This window comes from Palaemon carinicauda, chromosome 38 (assembly GCF_036898095.1).
Source record: "Palaemon carinicauda isolate YSFRI2023 chromosome 38, ASM3689809v2, whole genome shotgun sequence".
Taxonomy (NCBI): Eukaryota; Metazoa; Arthropoda; class Malacostraca; order Decapoda; family Palaemonidae; genus Palaemon; species Palaemon carinicauda.
The window spans coordinates 24,501,956-24,527,311 of record NC_090762.1 but is presented as its reverse complement, the minus strand read 5'-3'; the positions used below and the strand labels follow the sequence as shown (position 1 = coordinate 24,527,311).

Genomic DNA, 25,356 nt, shown 5'->3' with positions numbered 1-25,356 from the left:
GGGGGGGGGGCGTTGATAGAGAGCCGTTGTAAGGGCGACTCCTCTGAATTATGGAAATATCATAGTTGCCATCTTGTAAGTCTAGCGCGAATTTTTCCTAGTGCGTCCGTGCTATTTGACGATATTTAGACAAATCTAGCGCGAGCCAAAGCTATTTGATAAAGTATATGATAAACTGACTGCATTTCTCTATCTTTTGACATACTGTATTGTATCAATTTCCTCTTTATCAGCTACATTATAGGACCTCTCTCTCTCTCTCTCTCCTCTCTCTCTCTCTCTCTCTCTCTCTCTCTCTCTCTCTCTCTCTCTCTCTTCCCAAACTATGTTGTAGAATTCTCTCTCTCTCTCTCTCTCTCTCTCTCTCTCTCTCTCCTCTCTCTCTCTCTCTCTCTCTCTCTCTCTCTCTCTCTCTCTCTCTCTCTCTTCCCAAACTATGTTGTAGAGTTCTCTCTCTCTCTCTCTCTCTCTCTCTCTCTCTCTCTCTCTCTCTCTCTCTCTCTTTTCCCAAACTAATTTATGTTGTAGTCCTACTGTAAAATCAAATGATTCGTTCTGTTGATGAAGTTAGCAATCCTTAGCGCGTTTCTGGCGTTTCTGGCGCGTTTTCAAAATCAGAAATGGCAACCCTGTTATCATTACACCTTTACAAGTACAATGGAATCCGAAACATAAACAGTTTGAGTAATCGAGTGTAAAGACGTACGCTTCATCTACCACCATTGCCACCAAGAAACAAATGTTATTACTATAGTTCCAGTCGGAACAACATACCACAAGTTATAGTGTAGTGATTTGTGTGAATATAATAAAACAATTTATGTAGCTGGGTAGTCTATATAACTGGAAACTGGATGATACAGTACGATGCAGTTGCCGACCTAGGCCTACTTGGTAACCCACTCCTGAATGCAGACAACAACCAACACAAGAGTGAAATTGAAGTAAGGTAAGAGTTAGAAGTTCCTTTGTAACATATAGTATTAGCCTATATCACAATTTTGTGTTAGTATATTATTTGTGTTATATTACAAGCAGTATGGTCATAGACAAAGAGGTGGGTATTACTGTACTTACGGTCAGGGTAACCTTACCTAGTAAACACCAACTCTTCCCTATAGAAAAATACACATTTCCCTTGAAAATTATACTTATTTTTGTCGCAAATAAATACTTTATGTAATATATATATATATATATACATAGATAGATAGATAGATAGATAGATAGATAGATATAGGTATGATTTTCAAGGGAAATGTGTATTTTCTATTGGGAAGAGTTGGTTTTTACTAGGTAAGGTTATCCTGGCTGTATATATATATATATATATATATATATATATATATATATATATATATATATATATATATATATATATATATATATATGTGTGTGTGTGTGTGTATGATGAATTTTGCACATTTAAACGTGTTTTCCATATTTCAAATAAGCCATATATATTAACTTCTCATAACAACTTCGAGATTAGAGCCCCAGGCGAAATCACTCAAAAGACTATAGTGTCTGTCCGGCCAGGCTTCAAACCTTGGTCCAGGATACTTGTGTGACATTGACCATACCACTCAACCACAAAGAAAGATAAAAGTCAATGACAATTCTTCTGTACATATACTGTCAAATTAAATTTTTTCGTACTCAGAATTGAAATCAACCCATCTTCACCATCTTAGCTAATTGGTAGGTTTGTGACTTGGCATTCGATTAATGATAAATTTTGCACATTTTAATTTGTTTTTCTTATTTCAAATAAGCTATATGTGTGGTATGGTCAATATCACACAGTATCCTGGACCAGGGTTCGAAGCCTGGCCAGACAGATACTATAGTCTAGACCATAGTGGGTAAGTGATTTCGCCTGGGGCTCTAATCCCAAGATTGTTAAGAGAATCCAGACTTTAATGTGTTAATATTTATGGCTTATTTGAAATATGAAAAACACGTTTAAATGTGTTCGACTCCCGGCCGGTCACAAGCTATTGTCTTTGTGTGATTTTGCCAGGGTTTCTGATCCCAAGGTCGTTAAGAGAATCCAGACACTTAATGTATCAAAAATATATGGCTTATTTCAATATGAAAAATATGTCTAAATATGCAAAATTATCATATATATATATATATATATATATATATATATATATATATATATATATATATATATATATATATATATACACAGTATATACAGTATATATAATCATATATATACATATATATACAGTATAGGCTACACATATATAAATGTTTATATATGCATATATACATCTACATATATATATATATATATATATATATATATATATATATATATATATATATATATATATATATATATATATATATATATATATATATATATATATATATATATATATGTAAATATATTTTTGGCCTCAGGCCATGTCGTCCTGATGAAAGTTCCTTTAAAGTAGCTTCCTAGGGTATATTTGACTACAGTGATATTCCCAGAGAATTTTACCTTAAGGTTTCCAGAATTCTAACTCCTGGTGCGATTATCCCTAACTTTTCCTTTTAGGGATATCGCATAATATCAGAAGACGTATTTTTGACACGCCACATAGCTATCTTCACCCCGAATAGCGTTTACGCTTCGAGGGGGAAAAGTGGCAAGAAAACGAAGGGGAGCTGTTAATAAGGTACCGCTCCTTTGTTACTGTTTTGAGTATCCAGATGACGACATCATCGCCACCATCTTTATTCCTTTTCTCGTAGCGCTATTGCTTGGTGATTTTCCTGTGCTATCTCACTATTTTGGAATATTTTGGATATTATCATGCTCTTTTGGGCTCAGGCCATGTCGTCCTGATAGAAGTTCCTTTAGGGTAGCTTCCTAAGGTATATTTGACTACAGTGATATCCCCAGAGAATTTAGCTTAAGGTATCCAGAATTCTAACTCCTGGAGCGAATATCCCTAAATAAACTTAACATGGGATATCGCATAATATCAGAGGACGTATTCTCGACACGCCACGTAGCAATCTGCACCCCGAATAGAATTAACACTTCGAGGGGTCAAAGTGGCAAGAAAACGAAAAACGAGAATGAAGGGAGAGCCGTTAATAAGTTACCTCTCCTATCCCGCTTCGAGTGAGTAAACAATGCAGCCGACGGCACCATCTTCATTCCTTTTTCCGTAGCTCAACAACTCGGTGTTTTTCCCTGTTTTCTCGTGAATCTTGGAATATTTCAACTTTATGATGCTTTCTCCAGCCTTTTCTGCCTCTGGAAAGTTAAGTATTATCTTTATTATGTATAAATGTAAGCTCTTGGTGTTTTGAAATAAATCGAAAGCGATATTAACGTTTACAAGAGCTGTTGCCTACCGGAGGCGTCCTGGACGCTGTCGCTCGCCATGCATGAGTCATTTAGTTAGCCAGAGCGACGTTCCCGGTCCTTGCTTTAATATTTCTAGCTATTTAGCTTTACAATAGGAATTCTTTATATGATGCCGTTAGTATTTTAGTTTCGGCGATTGAGATAACCGATCCTAGCCTACGCTAGGCTTCGTAGCCTTGGCGTTTGGCCCTAGTACTTTCATGCATGATTTCCGAGTGTTTTAAAATTTATTGAAGCTATAGGCAGTTTTATACATATAAGATATTGTTGATATTTTTTTCCAAGATCGTATACGAGAGAGTTTTGGTGATTTAGGTAATCGATTCTCTCCGCGCCTAGGCTAGTAGCCTATGGAGCTTTAGTATACTTTCGCACACTCCCCGGTTGCTCTTTTCTCCTTGGAGATTAAGTGCCATCCCTTTTCCCTCTGTATTAAGCCTTAGGCTTAACCCTAATGGTTTATCTTAATAAACATTTAGATATAACTATATTAGGGTGTTTCTGATCTTTCCTGTATCCAGAGAATCTGGCTTCACGGGTGGGCAGGACAACAGAGTTTTTAGTCTGGGTCTGTTTCTTTCTAGCATAGAGAATGAGGTTCCTTTGCTAGGCTAGGAACAGACATAGGAGTCTTAGCCTCCCTAGACCACTTCTGAAGGTTTCTGTACGAGATGATTCCTTCCTCTAGTGATCTAGCAGACTAGTCCAGTGTCGTTGTTCTCGGATTGAAGGATAAGATTCTTCTTTTCCTTGCGAATAACAACAGCAAACTTTGTTTTAGTATTGAGGGAGGTGGCAAGTATTGCTGACCTCCCTCCCATGATAATCCCTAGGCTAGGATGAGTTTCCTTGGCTGTGGGATGATCTCATACTACAGCAGAGTTTGTAGGACCCTCTTCTCCCTTTCCCCCTATCCTTAGTAATGGCCTAGTTATTACTTCTCTTGGCCGTCGTTCTACATTTGTACCTAGTGTAGGTTAAGATGTGGAACTGGCTCAGTCCTTTACCGGCCGGTAGAGGCCTAACTTCTGTTGAGTGTTCCCCAGACCTCTCTTGGTCTCACATCCATGTCTGTCTGTAGAGCCCGGTGGCATTGGATAGAAGGAAGCCTGAATTTCACATTCTCCCCTTCCTTATGTTCACTCTTTCTGGATGGAGGGCTGTAAGGCAGTGCCGTCTTATATCCTTACATACATTCTGTTTCTCTTTTAGTGTATGTACCCCTATCCGGGCAGGTGGAAGTTCTCTGGTTCTTTTTACTGCCGGCCGGCATAGGTAGCATACTATTGCCAGCCGGCAACAGAAGCACACCATAAGATCAGCCGGCTGCTACGATTAGCAGCCGGCAGCCGAGTGCTAGTGTTTATAGTTGCTTGCCTGCTGAACCAGCGATCTTCCACCCAGTAGTCTAAAGTTAGTATACCTTGGAACTATATTAAGGTACGTGCCGGCCGGCATGTTATGTTGTATACAGTAGCCAGTATTTTTACAGCATAGTATATACTGCATGGAGAAAACTATAGTATAGAATATATTGTAACACTAAGTTCTTCCAACATACTTGTGCTGTCTTGTACAGCCTTTTGTTGAGACCGTACAGATGAAGAAAGTTTCTTTCTTCCTTTATTAATTATCCAGTATATTAAAATTCTTTATAATGGTGTGAGCTACACCTACATTTTCCTCTGGAAATACCTTGAAGGTTATTCTAGAATAAGATTAACCAAAATTTTATTATCTGGAAGGTTACAGTAATTGGCTGAGCAGGAAATACAAGTGTGTGTCTTTCCTTCTTTCTTTTCTAGCTTAGTTATTTTAAGCTATGTATATATTAACATTAGTTATCCAGTGATATGTTTTTCACTTGATACTCATGGAATTTCTTCTCTTTACAGTAGGACCATCCGAAGTGTGGGAGCATGTTTTGCAACGTCCGTAGTAAGAACTTCTGTGGACATGAGTTGTGCAGGAGGCACGCAGCATGCACAGCCTCCAAAGATGATCTCCGGTATTGGGACCCTCAGGTATGTACGATTTGCACTAACCTGATTACTGAGGCATTTGACGCCCCTAAGTTGGCGGAGTCAAGGGACGCAGCTAGGGAAAAGCTTCGAACCTGGGTGAGGGGCTTCCAGAAGAATAGTTCTGGCCCCTATCTTCCAAGCGAGAAGATGAGGGCTTACCTTTTCCCTAAGGCATCAGCGGATGAAGTGATTCCTCAGCCTCATGCGGAGATACCTCTAGTTCAGATTCCGGTCGATTCTGAAGTCTTGGATGCCCTACAAGACATCCAACTGGACGATAGGATGTCTAAGGTGTCAGAGTACACTGAAGAGGACCTTCTGGCAGAAGACCAAGAAGAGGAGCTGACCCAGGCTATGGATACTGAGGAGGAAGAAATCGACGAGGGGTAGGTTACACTGGTTCAGGCCCCTGAGCCTGTTCCCTCAACATTGTCTGCTATCCCAGATGATCTGGGAAGGACTCTCTCTTCCATCGTTGAAATGATTCGACAGATGCAGAAGAAGAACGATGAAAAGGAAGCTGCAATGAAGTTGGAGATGCGGAGACTTGCAGTATCACGTGGGCCCCAGAAGAAGCTCAACGTGAAAGACCTTCCTTTGTGCTCGGATGCTAATCCTTGGATATATGCCGAGCACATGCCTATGACAACGGGGAAGATTGTCATTTCGGAGAAGTTGGGTTCAATTCCCTTTGAAGAAGTGGAATTCTGGCCCAACAAGGAGTCTTACCCAGACTGCTATGTCCGTCTTAGGAAGGAGCCAGCCTCAAAGGAGGAGATGGAGCTGAAGGAGGTCATAGTTTTTGACCATAATAAAGCACAGGCTTTACTATCGAGCTCAATGAAAGAGAGGGGCTTCACAAACTCAAAGGTACCTGCTTTCAGTAAGAAGCATCCTTCCTTTGTGGCCTCTCCTACCAGAACCTTTCCCTTTATGGAGAAGGGATTTAAGGCTGCATTGAAAGCGGTTGAGGCAGGGAAACCATGTCCCTCCTTGGAGGAATGTAAACCTCTGTCCCTGACCTTACCCATGGACCAGAAAGACTGGAAGGACGTCCATTTTACCCTCTCAGTCGGGAAGTTGGAGGCTGATATTGCCGGACGTCAGTTCGGCGAAGACCTTCCAAAGCTGTCTGATGTTAAATATAAAACTTACCCGCTGGTTATATAAAGAGCTGAAGTCTCCTGACGCCTTGGCAGAAATTCAAAATCATGTGCTATCGAAGATACGGCAGGTGTACCCTCACCCTAGCGGTAGATCAGGTGGAACAACAACACACCTTCAGTTCTTCTTCTGCCCGCCTAGCTGGCTGTCATATTGAAGTTCACTCTCGTGGTTTTACTCTTTTGGGAAGTCGTTTGGTGATGTACAACGTTCTTTTCTGAGTTTAAGCTATCGTTAATTGTTTTCTCTTTATTCTAATCATGAAATCTTTTTGTTTGAGGTTATCTTTATTAATATTTCCCTTATTTTTTGCTCGTCGGTCTTTCACGTTACCATTCAAAATGGCCAACTCCTCCCCTGCTATACGTAGGTGTGTTAGTGAAGGGTGTCGTACTCGACTTCCTAAAGGATCTATTGATCCTCATAATATTTGTGTGAAATGTATGGGTAAATTTTGTTCATTTGATGATAGATGTAAAGAGTGTCTTTCTTTAACGGATGATGATTTTGTTACATACGAACGTTATGTTAGGAGACTAGAGAGGGATAGAGTTAGACGTAGTTCTTCACGATCTGTGGATAGAGCCTTACCTAATGTTAATGTTCCTAATCCTATTCCTTCCCCCGTGGTGGTAGATCAAGAACCTACTATGAAAGACATGTTTACCGCTATTTTGACTCTTGGTGAGAAAGTTGAGTCCTTAGCGGCAGATAGAAATACGATTTTTTCTGAGTTAAAGGTACTGAAAAACCGTGATTCTGTCGGAACTCTGGAAAGTGTTTCGGTGTCTGAATTTAATGTACCGAAAAGTCGTGAATCTCTCGGTAATGTGAAAAGTGTTTTTAATGTGTTTAGTGTTGTGGAGGGTGTGTCTGCACGATCTTGTCGTTCACCTAGCCTAAGACCTCTTTCGAGTTCTCGAACCCATGGGAGAAGTAATGTCGAACGGCTTAAGGGAACGACGTCCCCTCGAACGTTCCTGTTGCCGTAACTCAGGCCTTTCACCCTCATCGTAGGAAAGATGAGGTTCATGCGTTATCCCCGTCTTCCGATGAAGGGTCGGGTAGTGAGATCTGGCGTCGCGCGTCAAGACCGCTTAAACGGACGCATGAAGTTACTCAGCGTCAGGAATCGCCTGTGCGTCCAGGATGTAGTACGTGGGACTCACCGGAACGTTTTCGTTCTCCCATCGCTTGCACTCTGGCTAAGCGTCCAGATCACCGTATTCATGTTGATAAGATTCCTTCCGATTCAGACCTTGTTACGATTCATGCTCCTCCTCTTCCTTCGGATCGGCTTTCTTCTCCCGAAATACGTGTTGACGATGGAACGAATATTCCTTTAAGGAATTCTGAAGATCCTAAATGGTCTATGCTTGTAACTATGAAAGAACAACTCTCGTCGTTTATGGATTCTTTTCAACCAAGTGCTCGCATCAGTCCCTTCCAAAGCCATTTTCCCTGTAAAACCTTTGTCCATGTTAAGGCTTTGGTCGTATTCTACTCCTTTCATGTGCTATTAAGGAATATCCTTTACAAACGAGTAATGATTATAGTTATGCATACTTAGAAGCTTATCAGTGTATACATACGGAGCTTGATGTTTTTATTTTTCGGCGAGCAAAGCGAGCCCATGGTGGAACAAAAACCATTAGATTTAGGGCAAAACATTTTGAACAGGAAATATATGTTTTCCTGTAGTATATAATGTGATTTCACCGAATTTAGCTTCATTTCAATCTCAACCAAACAGAACAGCCAGTTTGACTAACTTCTGTATGGAATGAAGTTAGCCAAACTGTTTGTTCTGTTTGTTTACGATAGAAATAAAGGTCAAATTCGGTTAAATCACGTTATTTACTACAGGAAAACATACGTTTTTTTAGTTCGAAATGATTCCCCAGCAGTAAGTAAACCTTTACCCGGCATTCTAGTGAGCGTTAACCTCCAATTAAGCAAGTAGGTAAGGACATGTATTATAGGCTAGGTTAGAGGGGGAAGTTTACTTAAGATGGTGTTCTATGCATGTATGTCTGTTGTTATACAAAGGCTTTTTTAATAATAATAAAAAAAAAATTCCTGTGCTACCCTTTTTGTCACAGGAACCTCTTTCCATTCTGTAGTTCAGAAAAACATTGATAGATGGTGCTTGTGTCGTAAGTTACTTGTTCATATGGAACTAAAGACCCAACTTTTTATATTCTAAACCATTTTATTATTTGTTTTTAATATTAGAATATACAATGTAATTATAGCTCTAATTTTATTTACTATTTTAATAATGAAAGGTAATGGAAAAAATGTGGTTTGGGTATATTTGGTCTGATATAATGGGAAATGGAAGGCAAGTCCATGTTCCGCTTGCCAGAACATAGGAGCAATGAAATAATGTTTAATTGCAAAAGCAGCCAGCTATGGCAGAGTAAAATCCAATAAATCATTAGCTCAATTAAGTAAGGAAGTATTTGTGATACGATGAACACCTGGTTTAACACTGCTACTAATGACTTGATAAAAATATGTGATGGAAAATTAAATTTTCAATGCATTCGATAGTCCTGGCAAACAAAAATTCCACTGTTTAACCATGTTTCATTACATGTATTATTACTCGGCTTTGATTTCGAAACTTTTTTTTATTACGATGACTTTTTTTGTGATGAGGACGGGTGAAAACAGCAAAGTTTAAAAAAGTTAGTTAAATATTATATAGTTAGACTGGTACATGGTATATTTTAAAGTTAATTGAACATAATTCATGTCGATACCTAACGCAAAGCCATAGCTATTCAGTTATGATAGTCGACCCACCCATAACTCAAAATCTATGGATTTCCCCCAGAAATCATTATAAAAAACATTCAAAACATCACATAATACATTAAGAAAGTATTATTTTCTACAACCATTTTGTTGCATTTTTTTATAATTTTACCCATTGTAGGAATGATGTATGATAAAGGAAAACGGCTTGTATCAGAACTAGGCCAAAGTAAGAAATATTATGAAACCGATGCCGCGTATCATTGTTAGATATAGGGAATAGTAGCTAAAAGTTAGGCAACGAAACCAGTAAGAATATAGATTTAAATAAAATAAACGAAACAGAGTTTATAAGTTCTACTGAGGCACAAAGGAATAATAAGATAGATAGGGAAAGACTAGAGGAAGCAGCAATAGGATAATCAGATTTGTGAGTTGGTCTATGTGGGAGGGGATCAAGCATCATGTGATATATGGGAAATGTGGACCTTTTTAGCATGTCATGATCTGGCCAACTTGACTGACAAAATAACAGGCCTGTTTTGATTCTGCAAAACATGTTATAAAGCAGTAGACGATTGTTAAAGGGAAGAGTATTGAATATAATGAAAATAAAAGAAATAACTTCTGTATACTGTAAGGAGAAATACTCACTTATAGAACAGATAGAATGGGCAGATTGTGGAAAAAGAGAAGAAAAAATTTGAAAGACCTTGGAATGAGTAATGAGGTTAATGTTATTAAAAAATCATGAGAGCAAAACATTGAGGAAGTAACAATCGGCCTACTATAGGAAACCTAAACACAATGATAAGTGACAACAGAATTTAATGACAGAATGATAGATGAGAATAAGAAAAATGAAACTAGGGACTTGAGTAATGATGATAGAGTAGAGCTTGAGGAAACAAATGCAGCACAAAGGCAGGAACAGTTGGAAATAATAGGGCAGAATGAAAAACTTACAAAGTGGTAATTGATAGAATATGGGAGGTGAAGAATAAGATTGACAAAAATAAACAAAATTGATTGGGATATAAATTAAGAGAATAATTAGCTGTTGTATAGGCAAAATAAGATAAATAAAGGGTGCCAGTCCTTTGCATCAGGAAAATATTACCAAGGATCAGATTTTACCATAAGAGAGGAAAGAAATATACTGGTAGAAATGGAGAAAGAATATTATGCAGTCAGAATGAGATTGTGAAATGCCAATAGACAGAATCATGTAAATATTGACACAGGTCACAAACAATGCCAAGGAAAGCAGGAGTAGAACAAGTGAATGATCTATCACCAATGATCTATCACCAAGGAAGTAGAGAAAAGGCAATGTGCAAATTTTCTATGGAAAAAAAGATATTGCTTGTATAATAGAGGAGGCTGCAGATTTTAATGTTATGTAGACAAATAGTTGCTGAGAGTTCTAACAGCAGATTCCCTAAGAATGGCAGTAATAAAAGGAAATGTAGCAATTGAAAGGAATAGAGAGACAAAGACCCATGAAGCACTCTTGGTAAAAGTGGACAATGATTGGTTAAGATTAGATTAAGTGTAGTGTATGCACCACAAGAAGGTAAGGGGACCAAGAAGGGAATGGAAGAAATGTATGATGAATGTATAGGAATGGAGAAAAAATGACTAATAGTGAGAGATTTTAATTTTAAAGTAGAAGAAAAAATAGTGGGAAATAAGACAAAAGTTTCAGTAGGTGGGAGAATGCTTGTACAACTGGTAGAAAATATGAATTTAAATAGCATTCTCAATACTCATGGAAAAGTGTACAGGAAAATGGAAAACTAGCAATAAACTATGGAATAATTAGAAAAGAGGGTGACATTTAAGACTATCCACATAGATGAAGAGGGAATATTAATACTTACAGGGTAATAGGCACTATTAGATACACAGATCACAATGTCATGATAATTGAAGTGAACTGCAGAACGATGAATAAGCAGAGTAACCCCCCCCAAAAAAAAAATCAACTTAAGGATTTAAAGATGAGAGTGCAGTTGCAGGACCATTGAAAATCATCAATGGTAGGGATAGTAACTAGGGCAATAAAAAGGTAATTGGGTAGAAGAGAATTGCAGTAAGAAAGTCGCCAATAAAATTTAATAAAAAACAAGAATAAGAAAAATAAATTAGATGAAATTGAACAAGGTAATTCAGAAAATAGATTGCTCCGTGGAGCTCAAGAAGAGCTGATAGAAAATTATGTAATAAAAGAAAATGCCTTGGAAAATGCCAATAATGTAAAGCAAGCAGTTGAGGAGATGAAAAAGGTTGAATCAATGTAGCAGTACAGTATTCTGGAATTTTGAAATTTTTTTAGATGTACATAAGAACTTTATTATAAAGACCTGTATAAGTTGGAAACAGGTTATACAGCAGTGGAAAGACAATCTGAAAAAATAATTTGTTCCGTAACTGAAATACAAACCACAAAGAAATCTGAAAAAATAATTTGTTCCGTAACTGAAATACAGACCACAAAGAAATCTGAAAAAATAATTTGTTCCGTAACTGAAATACAAACCACGCTATTTACATGGGGGGGGGGGGGGTAATTACTTCGGCGTAGCTGAATGACGAGCCATAAGAATTTTAACGAGGGTTTACTACCCCTCCGCTAGTTAGCGGAGGGTAAGGAGGGGTAGCTTGCTACCCCTCCCCCCTCACACACACAGTGCGAACTCCACTTTACTTTTGGCTCGTATGGCGATCAGATGTCTCAGCTCCCATCCTCACTTGACGGCCATCATTGTTTTGTCTTTTTAACTTACCTTTTCTTATACTTAATATATTTAAACATTATTGATGTTTACAGTATATATATTCTTGTGTATAGAAAATAGTAATTGTTCCGTAACCGAAATACAAACCACACTATTTACAAAGGGTTTACTTTTAGCGCAGCTGAAATGACGAGCCAATAGTTTTTAACGAGGGTTAATTACCCCCGCGCTAGTTAGCGGGGGGGGGGGAAGGGTAGCTTGCTACCCCTCCCCCCTCCACACACTGGTGACTTGCTTCACTTCACTTTTGGCTCGGCGGTGATCAGACGTGTCTGCTCATCGCCTTCGTGACAGCCTTTAATTTTCTGCTTTTTCTTTTCAGCGTGTGTGTTGGTTGGAAGTTGACCTTCAGTTATTTTCTTTACTATGCGTACATGCCCTGGAGTTGCCGGCCGTCCTTGTGGGACTTTCATGTCGGACGTTAATACGGATCCACACACCCTCTGCCCTCAATGTCGGGGCCGACGGTGTGACCAGGAGAACATGTGCCATGAGTGCAGGGAGTGGTCTGCCTCCCAGTGGGAGAGGTTTGGCCGTCGGCGTAAGAAGAAGTCCAAGAGAGACCGTTCTCCTCCGGGGTTAGCCTTGAAGGAGGAAGGATCTCGGGACTCTTCTTCCGCCGCCCAAACCTCCTCCGAAGCTCCCCCTCGTCCGCCTCCTAAGGAGAGTCGTCCGAGTGGGAGCGCAGGCCCTTGTTCTCTTTCCCTACCTTAGGTGGGGGGAGAGGGCGTCGCCTCCCATAGCGAGGCGGTTCCCCCTCCTCCTCCGGGGGAGGTTATTGATAATGCCTTATCCAGTGATGATCTTTTACAGATTTGGTCGTCCCTGGGGCTTAAGGGCTTGCCCTCCAGGGTCGCTCTTATTGACCTTGTCTCGTTGGGGGCCGCTGTTAAGCAGTCGCCAGTGGTAGCAGAGGTAGACCCTCTGTCTATTGTCGACGTCGTGGTGACAGAGGCCTCCGACGTGGCTGGGCCTTCTGCCGCAGGTGCTGTTGCTGGTGCTCAAGGCTCTCCTCCTCCTTCCGTACATCCTTCGAAGGGGGAAGTGAGTCCTTCGGTCTCGACTGCTGCTCAGCTTCCTTCTGAGGGAAGTGTTTTGACGAAGACTCCCCTTCGCCGATGCTCACCTGCTCGTCGGCTCTCTCCTGATGTTCGCCCCCCTCGCCAGTGCTCTCCTGCTTGTCAGCTCTCTTCCGAGCGTCAGCGCTCATTTGAGGACCCTCGCCCTGCAGTCTCTGACCACCCTTTAGTTCCTGCTGAACTCCCTGCTCACCATCTGCCTGGTCCTGTGGCTACGCAACATCGTGCTGCGAATGTGTCAGAAACACATGTTCGCCAACGCGCGAGCGATCTTCCCGTTCCTGCTCGTGAACGCACCGCGCCACCTGTCCTCTCACAGGACACGCGTCGACCTTCTGCTTGCCAGCGATCACCTACGCGCCAGCGATTACCTCCTCGCCAGTGTTCACCTGCTTGCCAGCGCGCACAGGCGATCTTAGTATCGCCTATTCAACAGCGACAACTAGCGCGCCGACGTTCGCCAACGCTCCTGAAGGAACATGGTTCGCCAGCTTCTAGCTCGCCATCGCGCGATTGCCCGCCTGCACATGCTGCTCGCCATCGCTCGCCATTGCATGATCGCCCTCCTGCGCATGCTGCTCGCCATCGCACGACCCTGCACGATTGCCCGCTTACGCATGCTGCTCCTCATCGCACAACCCTGAACGATCGCCCTCCTGCGGGTGCTGATCACCATCGCACCCCATCACGCGATCATTCACCTGCGCATGCTGCTCGCCATCGCTTACCATTACGCGGTCATTCACCTGCGCATGCTGCTCACCATCGCACACCAGTGCGTCGACATACCACATCGCGCCATCGCCAACTTGAGCGACTGCACTCACCAGCTCGTCATCGATCGCCTGTGGATCTACATCCCCAGCGATCTTCCTCACCTACGCGGCAGCACGATCCCTCGCCGTCGCGCCAACGCTTGCGTTCGTCGCCTCGGACACGTGTTCATTTACCTGCCCACCCTCGCGCCCACTCGCCTGCGCGCCCGCGCGATCGCTCGCCCGCGCGACCACTCGCCTGCGCGCCCGCGCGATCATCCACCTGCGCGCCCGCGGGATCCCGCTCCCGCGTGACCATTCGCCTTCGCACGACCATCGTTCGCGGCGAATTCCACAGCCGGTGGTAGCAGCAGGGATGCGTGCTCCTAGACGGCACTCGGGATCACCTCCATCCAAGCGCAGGTTGGTAGTGCAGGACGAAGACAGGTCAGTACAGCATTCTTCCCCACCTTCTTTTCAGGCAGGTACCGTCGTGTCCACTCCAAAGGATCGCCCGATCCCTTTCACTTTAGCGAGGATTTCGGACTCTGTGTCCTTGGAGCAGCAGACTTGGTTTGGTCCGCTGGCATGGGCGTTAGTGAGGGTTATGAAACCAGCACTCGCCGTCCAGGGTAACAAACCAGCGGCTGTCTCTCCTATGCTGAAGAGAAAGAGAGGAGTGGACTTCGTGGTGACTTCCCCCAGGGCGAAGTTGGTTCCCAAGAGGTCGGTCTCGAAGGTCCCTTCTCCTGCACGAGTACTCTCTCCTTCTCCCGTGGACGAGGCCTTTCCGTCCTCAGGTGAGTCCAGTGGGGTGGTAGTTTTCCCCTCAGCACCAGGGGGGGAGACTTCGCTTCAGGCAGGAGAATCGTCTCGTGAGGAAGGGGCCCCTCGAACCTCGTTGTTGGGATCCTGTATCCCTCCCAGGAGGGAACCCAAGGATTCCAAGACCGTCCCTAAATCCTCTGCAAGGATTCGTCAGGAACCCACGACTACCCAGGGGAATATCTACGTATCACCCCAGGAAGAGATTCCTGGGGCAGGAGACTTAGCTGCCAGCCCGCAGGGAGGAGAACAGCAAGAGTCCGAACATGCCTTCTGGCAGGTCCTAAGCCTGATAAGGCAACTTAACAGACTTATGGATCCAGTCATCGCCCCTGTGAAGGCAAAGACACGATTCTGGATGAAGTGTTTGACGTTCGGAAGGCCCCTAAGACCAGTGCAGCTCTGCCCTGGTCTCGGGGGCTGAAAAGTGCCAGGGCTAGGGCCAACGCTCAGCTCGCACTTCTTGCCTCCTCCAGTCGTTCCACTGCCGGGAACAAGCTCATCCCTCCTCCTCGCCTTCAGCAGAGGAGGTATTTCGAGATCCTGGGTGAGCACAACCTCGCTCTTCCTCTCCATCACTCTGTGGAGGAGCTGGCGAAGGGAGTTCCCCTGGAGAAACACTCTGCCCGGCAGGTGTCGTTCTCAGCGGCAGAGATCCTTAACCACAAGAAGGTCGCTAAGTGTGCCATGCAGGCCACTTCGTGGCTGGACTTCTGGCTAGGATCTCTGGGCATCCTATTGCGATCGGAGGACTTGTCCAAGGAGACCAATAGGAAGGCCCTAGAGACCTTTTTGCTCTCGGGCACCCGCTCCATCGAGTTTTTGGCGCACCAGGTTACCACCCTGTGGGCCAACTCGGTGTTGAAGCGTCGCAATGCTGTGTCCGAGAGATTCCATCCGAAGGTCCCCGCCGTAGATGTGTGTAGGCTCCGACATGCTTCCCTTCTGGGGGAGAGCCTGTTTGAGCCTCAAGACTTGGAGCGAACGGCTGAGAGGTGGAGGAAATCCAGCACGGACTCCCTCCTCCACAGGGCCCTTACAACTCGGCCCTATAAGCCTCCAGCCCCGCCACAACAGCAGCAACAGCCTCGTAAGGCTCCCAAACAGGCACCGGCAGCTAAGAAAGTGGTGTCTAAGCCCCAGCCCTTTCCAGCCAAGGTCAAGAGGGGCGGTAAGTCCTCCAGGGGAGGCAAGACTCCTAGGGGTGGCGGCCGCGGCTGCAAGCCCTAGGAGTGGCAGTCCCCCTGCGTGTCCACCTGTGGGGGGATGCCTTCAGCGTTGCGTCCGCAGGTGGCAGCAACACGGGGCCGATGCTTGGACGGTCTCAGTGATCGGCCAAGGTTATCGCGTCCCGTTCACGTCATCTCAACCTCCCCTGACAGCGAATCCAGTGTCGTTGAGCTCCTATGCCTTGGGATCGGCAAAGGGGCTGGCCCTTCAGGCCGAAGTCGTGACCATGTTCGAGAAGGGTGCTCTCCAGGAGGTCGTGGACGGCTCCCCAGGCTTCTTCAGTCGACTCTTTTTTGTAAAGAAGGCTACTGGAGGCTGGAGACCCGTCATCGATCTCTCAGCTCTGAACAGGTTTGTCAAACAAACCCGGTTCAGCATGGAGACAGCAGACACGGTCAGACTTGCGGTGAGACCACAAGACTTCATGTGTACACTGGATCTAAAGGACGCGTACTTCCAGATCCCAATCCATCCGTCTTCCAGGAAGTACCTGAGATTCTGCCTAGACAACAAGATCTACCAGTTCAAGGTGCTGTGTTTCGGTCTCTCCACAGCTCCTCAGGTGTTCACCAGAGTGTTCACTCTGATTTCATCTTGGGCGCACAGGAACGGCATTCGTTTCCTTCGTTACCTAGACGATTGGCTGATCCTAGCAGACTCGGAGTCGACCCTTCTTCGGCACGGAGACAGGCTTCTGGATCTTTGCCAGGATCTGGGGATTGTGGTAAACCTCGAGAAGTCCTCTCTGCAGCCGTCCCAACGACTGGTTTATCTAGGCATGCTAATAGACACCAATCTCCACAAAGCCTTTCCATCAGACGACCGGATAGCAAGGCTGAGGAGGGTGGCGGAACCTTTCCTCAGGCGAAAAGAACTCCCCGCCCAATCGTGGTTGCGTCTCTTAGGCCACCTATCCTCCCTGGCCCGTCTGGTTCCAAACAGCCGCCTCAGGATGAGATCCCTTCAATGGCGGCTCAAGTCCCGGTGGAATCAAGGATCCGATTCCCCGGACATTCTGATCCCAATGCGGTCTCTGGAACAGACGGACTTGCGGTGGTGGCTGGCCGACGAGAACCTGCGGAAGGGATTGAGTCTTCTCGTCCTGACCCCGAAATTGACTCTGTTTTCGGACGCGTCAAAAGAAGGGTGGGGGGCGCACGTTCTGAACCAGAGGGCCTCAGGCCTTTGGTCAGAATCAGAAAAGTGTCTACACATCAACCTGCTAGAATTGAAGGCCGTCTTTCTGGCTCTTCAGCAGTTCTAACGGTTCCTGGCGGGTCACTCCGTGGTGGTGATGAGTGACAACACCACGGTAGTGGCTTATATCAACTAGCAGGGAGGCACTTTTTCGCAACAGCTATCCCATCTTGCAGTAGAGACTCTGAGGTGGACCGAAACCCACTCGATAACACTATCAGCTCCCTTCATTCCTGGCAAGAGGAATGTGCTCGCCGACAGTCTGAGCAGGGCTTCGCAGATAGTGAGTACCGAGTGGTCTTTGGATCCTCAGATAGCCAACAAAGTCCTGACTTTGTGGGGTTCCCTGACGGTGGACTTGTTCGCGACAGCGTTGAACTTCAAGCTGCTCCTGTACTGCTCACCAGTCCCGGACCCCAAGGCACTCTGGCAAGATGGTTTCCAGCAACGGTGGGACAACATCGACGTGTACGCCTTCCCACCATTCTGTCTGATGAGAAGGGTGCTCAACAGGACCAGACTATCAGTCAACTATTCCATGACTCTAGTAGGACATCATGCGGAATGGTTTCCGGACCTTCTGCAACTCCTGACGGAACTCCCAAGGGAGCTTCCTCCACGACACGAGCTTCTCAGACAACCCCACTCCGGTGTCCCTCACAGGGCCGTAGCCTCGCTTCGGCTTGACGCCTGGAGACTATCCAGCGTCTCCTCGCGGAGAGAGGCTTTTCGCAACAGGTTGCGGAGAGAATGTCTCGGCACCTGCGAAGGTCCTCTGAGGGAGTCTACCAAGCGAAGTGGAGAGTCTTTTGTGGTTGGTGTCGTGGAAGGGGTATCTCTCTACTCGATGCCACTATTCCAGCAATAGCGGACTTCCTCGTGTATCTGCGAGAAGAAATGCGCCTTTCTGTCTCGGCAGTGAAAGGCTATCGCTCAGCCTTAAGCTTGGCCTTCAGATTGAAGGGCGTGGATATTTCTTCATCGCTAGAACTCTCTTTACTCATACGTAGCTATGAGCTTACCTGCCCCCAGTCGGAAGTGAGACCCCCTCCTTGGAACGTGGTTCGAGTCCTCAGGTCTCTCAAGAGACCTCCCTTCGAGCCATTACGCCAGGCCTCCGATCGCCACCTGTCTTGGAAGACGGCTTTCCTACTCGCCTTGGCCTTGGCCAAGCGAGTTAGTGAACTTCATGGTCTCTCGTACGACATCGCCCATTCAAGGGGATGGGGGGAGGTAACGTTCAGGTTCGTCCCTGAGTTTGTGGCCAAGACTCAGAATCCTGGAGTGCCGGATCCTCGGTTCGACTCTTTCAGGATTGCGAGTCTCCGTTCTGTAACAAACGACCCAGACCAGCTGCTACTATGCCCAGTGAGGTGTCTGAGGTACTACAGTACTTGAAGAGAACGGCTGCAGTCCGTCCTCATGTGCGAGCTTTGTTTGTGAGCACAGGCAGGACAAAGAGGAGGGTCACCAGGAACACCATCTCAGCTTGGATTCGAAGGGTTATCCACCATGCCCTGAATCCTGACCCTCCTCCGTCACGTCGCCCTCGGGCCCACGATGTCAGGGGTATTGCTACATCCCTGGCCTTCAAGAGAAACTTCTCTGTGACGCAGGTACTTCAAGCTGGGGTCTGGAAGTGTCAAACGACCTTCACAGCCCACTACCTGCAAGACGTGACCCACAGGAGCCTCGATACGTTCTCTATCGGCCCTGTGGTGGCTGCACAACAGCTGGTCTAACCTCAGGCTCCTTTTTGGACAAGTAGCAGTAGGTTGAGGGCGTTGTTACCCGGTCTTAGTCTGCGTGAATGAAAGAGTATGTCTGACCCTTACTTCTTTCTTCATTCTCCCCTCTCTTGGGGAAGCAGCATCCTGGTCCTCGCATAGCTGACCTCGACCTCTGCAGGTAACCCATGCTTCTTTGTGCTCCTAGTATTAAGCTTAATACTGTTGCGTCTCCCATACCCTGACGAGGTGGTATGGGGAACGTCCTATCCTAGAATTCCTATCTGAAGGTCTCAAGGTCAACTTCATAGGACGAGTCACACTCTCCTCCTCACACTGCTTATGTAGGCCACTCGTTCCTAGCGATGCTAGGAACCTGTGAGGTACAGGGGCTCCCTCTCTCTAGTGCTGCTCACTGAGGGATCGAGCCCCCGGGCAAGCCGAAGTCAGTAAGGCTGGGGACTTTCCACCCTTCATAAGGGGTAAGTCACCCTTTGTAAATAGCGTGGTTTGTATTTCGGTTACGGAACAAATGACAAATTCGAAGATAATTTGTATTTTTCCTAACCATACAAACCTTAGCTATTTACACATATGTGCCTGCCATCCCTGACCCCCAAGTCAAGTCCTACCTCTAAGTGAAGTGAAGCAAGTCACCGGTGTGTGGAGGGGGGAGGGGTAGCAAGCTACCCTTCCCCACCACCCCCGCTAACTAGCGCGGGGGTAATTAACCCTCTTTAAAAACTATTGGCTCGTCATTTCAGCTGCGCTAAAAGTAAACCCTTTGTAAATAGCTAAGGTTTGTATGGTTAGGAAAAATACAAATTATCTTCGAATTTGTCATGTTTCCTTTGCTTTCAGTGTTGTGCGGTGTGTGTTGTGTACATCTACGAGAGTGATCGCCAGCTTAGCCCTAGGCCACCACGATTCTCTTCTTGGTCACGGCCGTTCACTCCTAGGCCACCATGGTTGCCTTCGTGGAGTACGGCCCCGTTTTATTTGTCTCAATTATTTTTATGAATATAATTGTATTTTTAACTTTTCAGCTCGGGGAACACGTCCTTTCGTGGGTTTGTGATCCTTGGAACATTCAAAGTCAGTTGCATAATTATAGTTGTTATAATTCTGTTTTGTTAAGTTTTTCATCCTCCCCCCTCACCTGTGCATGTCAGTGGGGGAGGAGGGCACATACATACTTGCGTTCTTATGTTTTACTTTCCCTCGGGTTTTTCTTCGGAGTTTCACCTGGGGGTATTTTTGTTAAATAATTATTCTTTTTTTATTTTCCAGTTTACGATGCTGTTTCTTCGTGCCTGTAGTGTACCTTCGAAGCAGAGCTGTCCTGTTTATGCCTGGGGAGTCTGCTGTCGCCACCGTCTCTCTAGGACATCGTCAGGGGCGTTCGCCTCCAGGGTTGTTAGTTAACTTCCCTTCTTACCTTTTCCTGGTCCTTTGGCGGTTATGCTCTTGGGGCTGAGAAACCGCCCTTGTAACTTGCTCAAGGGGTTGAGCAGTTGCAAGGCCGGATCATGGTACTAGCGACTATGCTCTCGGGGCTGAGCAGTTGCTTCTGCAGCTTCGCTCAAGGGGCTGAGCAGCTGCAATATCAGTCTGGCCCTCTCGCGTTCGCGAGGGAGGCCGCAATAAGGGCTCCTCTTTGGAGGATTGCTCCTTTTGTCTCTTCTATGAAGTGTCTCCTCCCGTTCGCGTGAGAGGACACTCACAGAGACTCCTCTCCGGAGGATTGTTCCTGTTTACGTCGCTGATCTTACAGCCCTTGGGGGCTCCATCACCAGTCTCTTCTACGAAGTGCTCACCTCTCTCGTTCGCGAGAGAGGCCACTCATAGAGACTCCTCTTCGGAGGATTGTTCCTGTTGAAACAGCTTGCTGTTCAGTCACTAACACTTCGGTGTTTAGTGACAGGGAAACTTCGGTTTCTCCTTTTCCCTGCCCCTTCGGGGTCTCAGAGCTTTAGTTACGCAGATCCCTCGGGCTCTCGTAACTTAGTCACTTCTACACTTCGGGGATTAGTGACTGGGAAACTTCGGTTTCTCGTTGCGCTGGCCCTTCGGGGTTTTGCAACTCATCCCCTCGGGGCTTCGCTACTCAGGCTACGTTAGACCTTTGGTCTCTCGTGCCCTCAGTGGACCTGCTGACCTGCCGTATCCGTTCCTGACTGCTGACGCGCTTTGGGCGCCCACGCTCCCCGTTATCTAACGGGCTCCTCCCTCCGGGGCAGGAGAGGCTTTCTCACACCGTGAGCAAGTCCCTTAAGCGCCAGGTATCCCCTGCGCGCCAACGTTCCCTTGTGCGCTAGCGCTTGGCTGCTGTTCCTGCTGTTCCAGAGACTCCCTGTTCCAGAGGCTGCTACCAACGTTCCCTACGCATTAGCGCACATCGTTGGAGTTCCTGAGATAGCGCACAGGCGCTCACCAGCGGTTCAGCCTGCAGTGTCTCCAAGTCTCTTCTACGAAGGACACCTCTCCCGTTCGCGGGAAAGGTCCCTTACAGAGACCACTCCTCGGAGTGTTTAGCAGTACTTCCAGTTGATCATCTCTGAAGCAGACATGCCTTAGTCCTCTTCAGGGGATGCCCTCCCTTTTAGGGACACATCCCAGTTCCTGATCTACGAGTTAGCTGATCCTTCAACCTAGCGCGTGTGCGTGCTCTCTCCGACGATCTTCTGTTGCGCTCTAGACGCATAAGGGCCGACGATCTTCACTCGCGCGGAAGTGCCGAAGATCGTCCGCGCGCGGGATGACTTCCCGCACGCGATCTTCGAGGCCCTTCCGTGCGCGGTTTCCCGCTCGCGATCGTCGAAGATCGTTAGCCGACGATCTTCTGATATGCGCTAGATGCGCTAGCGCCGACGATCTTCATAATGCGCGTAAGAAGATCGTCCCATGCGCGGGATGGTTTCCCGCTCGTGATCTTCGAGGTCCGTCTGCGCTCGGTATTGTCGAAGACCGTAAGCTGACGATCTACGGATCCGTGCTAGGCGCGCAAGCGCCGACGATCTTCATAATGCACGTAAGCACCGAAGATCGTTCTGTGCGTGGGATGGTTTCTCGTGTGCGATCATTAAGGCTCGCGCAATCATTGTGGATCATCCGCGAGCGGTTTCCCCGCTCGTCCTCGGGCAGTTTCCCGCTCGTCCACGCGTAGGATGGTTGCCCGCGCGCGATCATCACGGATTGTCCGCGCGATCATCATGGATCGTCCGCGCGCGATCATCGCGGATCGTCCGCGCGCGATCATCACGGATCGTCCGCGCGCAGTTTCTTGCTCGCGATCGTCGTAGATCGTCCGCGCGCGGGCACCGAGGGTCTCCCGCACGCGATCGCCGACTATCTTCTCTCGCGCGTGAGCGCCGACGATCTTCGCACACGCGTGAGCGCCGAAGATCATCCACGATCGCCAACGATCGTCTTACATAGCCGGAGATCACACGCGCGCGGGCACCAATGGTTTCCCGCTCACTATCACCGATGATCTCTCGCGCTAGCGCCGACGATTTTTGTACACCCGTAGACGCCGAAGATCGTCCGCGTTATTTCTTCCACGCGTGGGATGGTTTCCAACGCGCAATTGCCGACGGCGCTCAAGCACCGGCGATCTTCTATCGCCGAGATCGTCTGCGCGTGGGATGGTTTCCCACGCAATCACCTACGATCTTCTTTCGCGCGCAAGCGCCGACGATCTTCATATGCGCGGAAGCGCGGGGATCGTCCATGCTGGCACCGATGGTTCCCCCCACGTGATCTCCGATACGCTCACACGGGTACGCATGTGTGCGAGCGCGGTTATCCTGCTACGCACGTTTCATTCATGCGCTACCCAGAACTGTGCTTTTCACGTGATCGGCGCACCGTTCTCCAAAACGATTGCGCCCTAATTTCATTAGGGATTCTGGCGGTCAGGCCACCTTCGCGTTCCTCTCCCCGCAGCGCAGAGCAGCGCCCTCTCTGGAGGAGGGGAGGTTTCCGGACAGGTCAAAGGTCTCTTTTTTCCCTTCATTCCAGATTCTCTACGGGCGAACCCTCATGTGTCAACTCCTCCAAGGGATCGAACGATCCTCTTCCCTCCAGAGGGACTATCTGACAGCGCGACGGTTGGTTAGCAACCCTGGTGGGACGCCATTGTCAGAGCGCTTACACAGGCGATGAGCCTGTGCTTTCTGACTAGGGTCACTAATCAGTAGCAACTTCCTCTCCCCCTGAAGAGGGAGAGAGGAATCCCTGACATGGTATCTCCTCCAAGGACCATCCTGTCCCTTCGCGAGTCCTTACGCAGGCAATGAGCCATCCTCAGACTTCTTCCCCCTCCCCTGCGGATAAGCATTATCCATCCCGAGGAGGGTCGGAAGATCCGGTCCTCTCCCCCATCACACCAAAGGGGGACTCCCGGCCTCTTCCTGAGAAATCTTCTCATGCGGAGAGGGCGAAAGCCTTACATCCTTCATTGCTGGAGTCCTGTTTTCCTCCTAGGAGGGAACCGAAGGCCCAGTCTTCTGCAAGGACCTGACAGGAACCAGATGAACCCTTGGAGCATGTCTACGAATCTCCCCAGGAAGAGCCTCTGGGGACGGGAGACCTCGCTGCCAGTCCATCAGGAGCAGAGCTCTAGGGGTCAGAACTCACGTTCTGGCAGGTCCTGACCTTAAGGAGGAACCTCAAGGGGACCCCAGACCCAGAGATTCCTCTTCGTAAAGGAAAGGATACGGTCCGGGACCGAATCTACGCCACCCAAAAACTCCCTGGGGCTGGTGCAGCTTTGCCCTGGTCTCAGGGAATGAAGAGCGCCAGAGACAAGGCCGAGGGCCAGCTCTCTGAGCTTGCCTCCTTCAATAGATCCGGTTGGTAACGAGCCCCTCCCTCCTCCCTGGATAGGGATCGGTAAGGGGACGGGCCCTCCGGGCAGAAGTCCAGTCCATGTTGGAGATACGCTCCCTCCAAGAGGTGGCCAACGGGTCCCCGAGGGTTCCTTAATTGTCTCCTCCCTGGAAGAAGGCGTCTGGAGGCTGGAGACCGGTCATCGACTTCTCGACACTGAACAGGGTTTTCAAACAGTCTCTGTTCAGCATGGCGACGGCAGACGTGGTTGGTCTTGCGGTGAGATCACAAGACTTCATGTGTACACTGGACCTGTGGGACGCGTACTTCCAATCCCGGTCTACCCGTTTTCAAGGAAGTACTTTGGTTTTTGCCTGGAAGGCAAATATACCAGTTCAAGGTGCAGTGCTTCGGTCTCTCCACAGCACCTCAAGTGTTTGCCGAAGCTTCCACTCTGATCTCTTCATGGGCTCACAGGATCGGCATCCGTCCCCTCCGTTTCCTGGGTAACTGGCTGATCCTAGCAGACTCGAAGGCAACCCTTCTTCGCCATCGGGACAAGTTCCTTGGACTTTACCAAGTTCTAAGGATCATGGTGGTCCTCGAGGAGTCCTCCCCGCAGCCCTCCCAGAGTCTGGTATACCTAGGCATGGTCTTAGACACCAATCTCCCGAAGCCTTCCCTTCAGACGACAGGATAGCAAGGCGGAGGAAGGTCGCGAGACCTTTCCCCACACGAGAAGAACCTCCAACTAGACGTGGTTACATCTCTCCTCCCTGGCCCGTCTGGTTTCCAACAGTCGCCTCAGGATGAGTTCTCTCCAGTGGCGACTCAGGGCGCGGTGGAGTCAGGGACACGACTCCCCGGACGCCCCTTTCTGAACCACGGGACCTCAGGCCGGTGGTCAGAACCAGGAAAGTACCTTCTCTAGACCTACTAGAGCTGAAAATTGTGTTTCTGGCACTTCAGTAGCTCCACCAAGCCTGGCGGACTACTCTGTGGTTGTGAGGATCAACAACACCACAGTGATGGCTTACATGCTCAGACAGGGAGGTAATTTTTCAGTACAGCCATCCCATCCTGCAGTAGAGATACCGCAATGGCCTGAGTTCCCCTCGATCACCCTAGCAGCTTGCTTGATTCCAGGCAAAGGAATGGGCTCGCCGACAGTCTGAGCAGTGCGACACAGACACCATATACCGAGTGGTCTTTGGATTCTCAAGTAGCCTACAAAGTCCTGACTCGGTGGGGCTCCCCTCTGTGGACTGGTTCGCTACAGCGCTGAACTGCAAGCTCCCACTGTACTGCTCCCTGGTCCCGGACCCCAAGGCCCTCTGGTAAGATGCCTTCCAGCAACGGTGGGACAACATCGATGTGTTCGGCTTCCCCCGTTCTGGCTGATGAGGAGAGTACTCAACAAAACCAGAGTATCGGTCAGTCTCTCAATGACCTCTATAGCTCCGCTAGGGCCTCTCGCAGATGGCTCACCAGTCCCTCTGTAACTCCTTACGGAGCCTCCGAGGGAACCCCCCCACGTCACGGGTTACTCACACAACCACATGCCAACATCCTCCACAAA

General features: G+C 47.4%; 1 protein-coding gene across 1 annotated transcript in view; it reads right to left on the bottom strand.

Moving 5' to 3' along the window:
- Positions 1–25,356, bottom strand: part of LOC137630265 (glutamate receptor ionotropic, kainate glr-3-like) — a 52,875-nt gene that overhangs the window by 5,419 nt on the left and 22,100 nt on the right. The window lies entirely within an intron of this gene.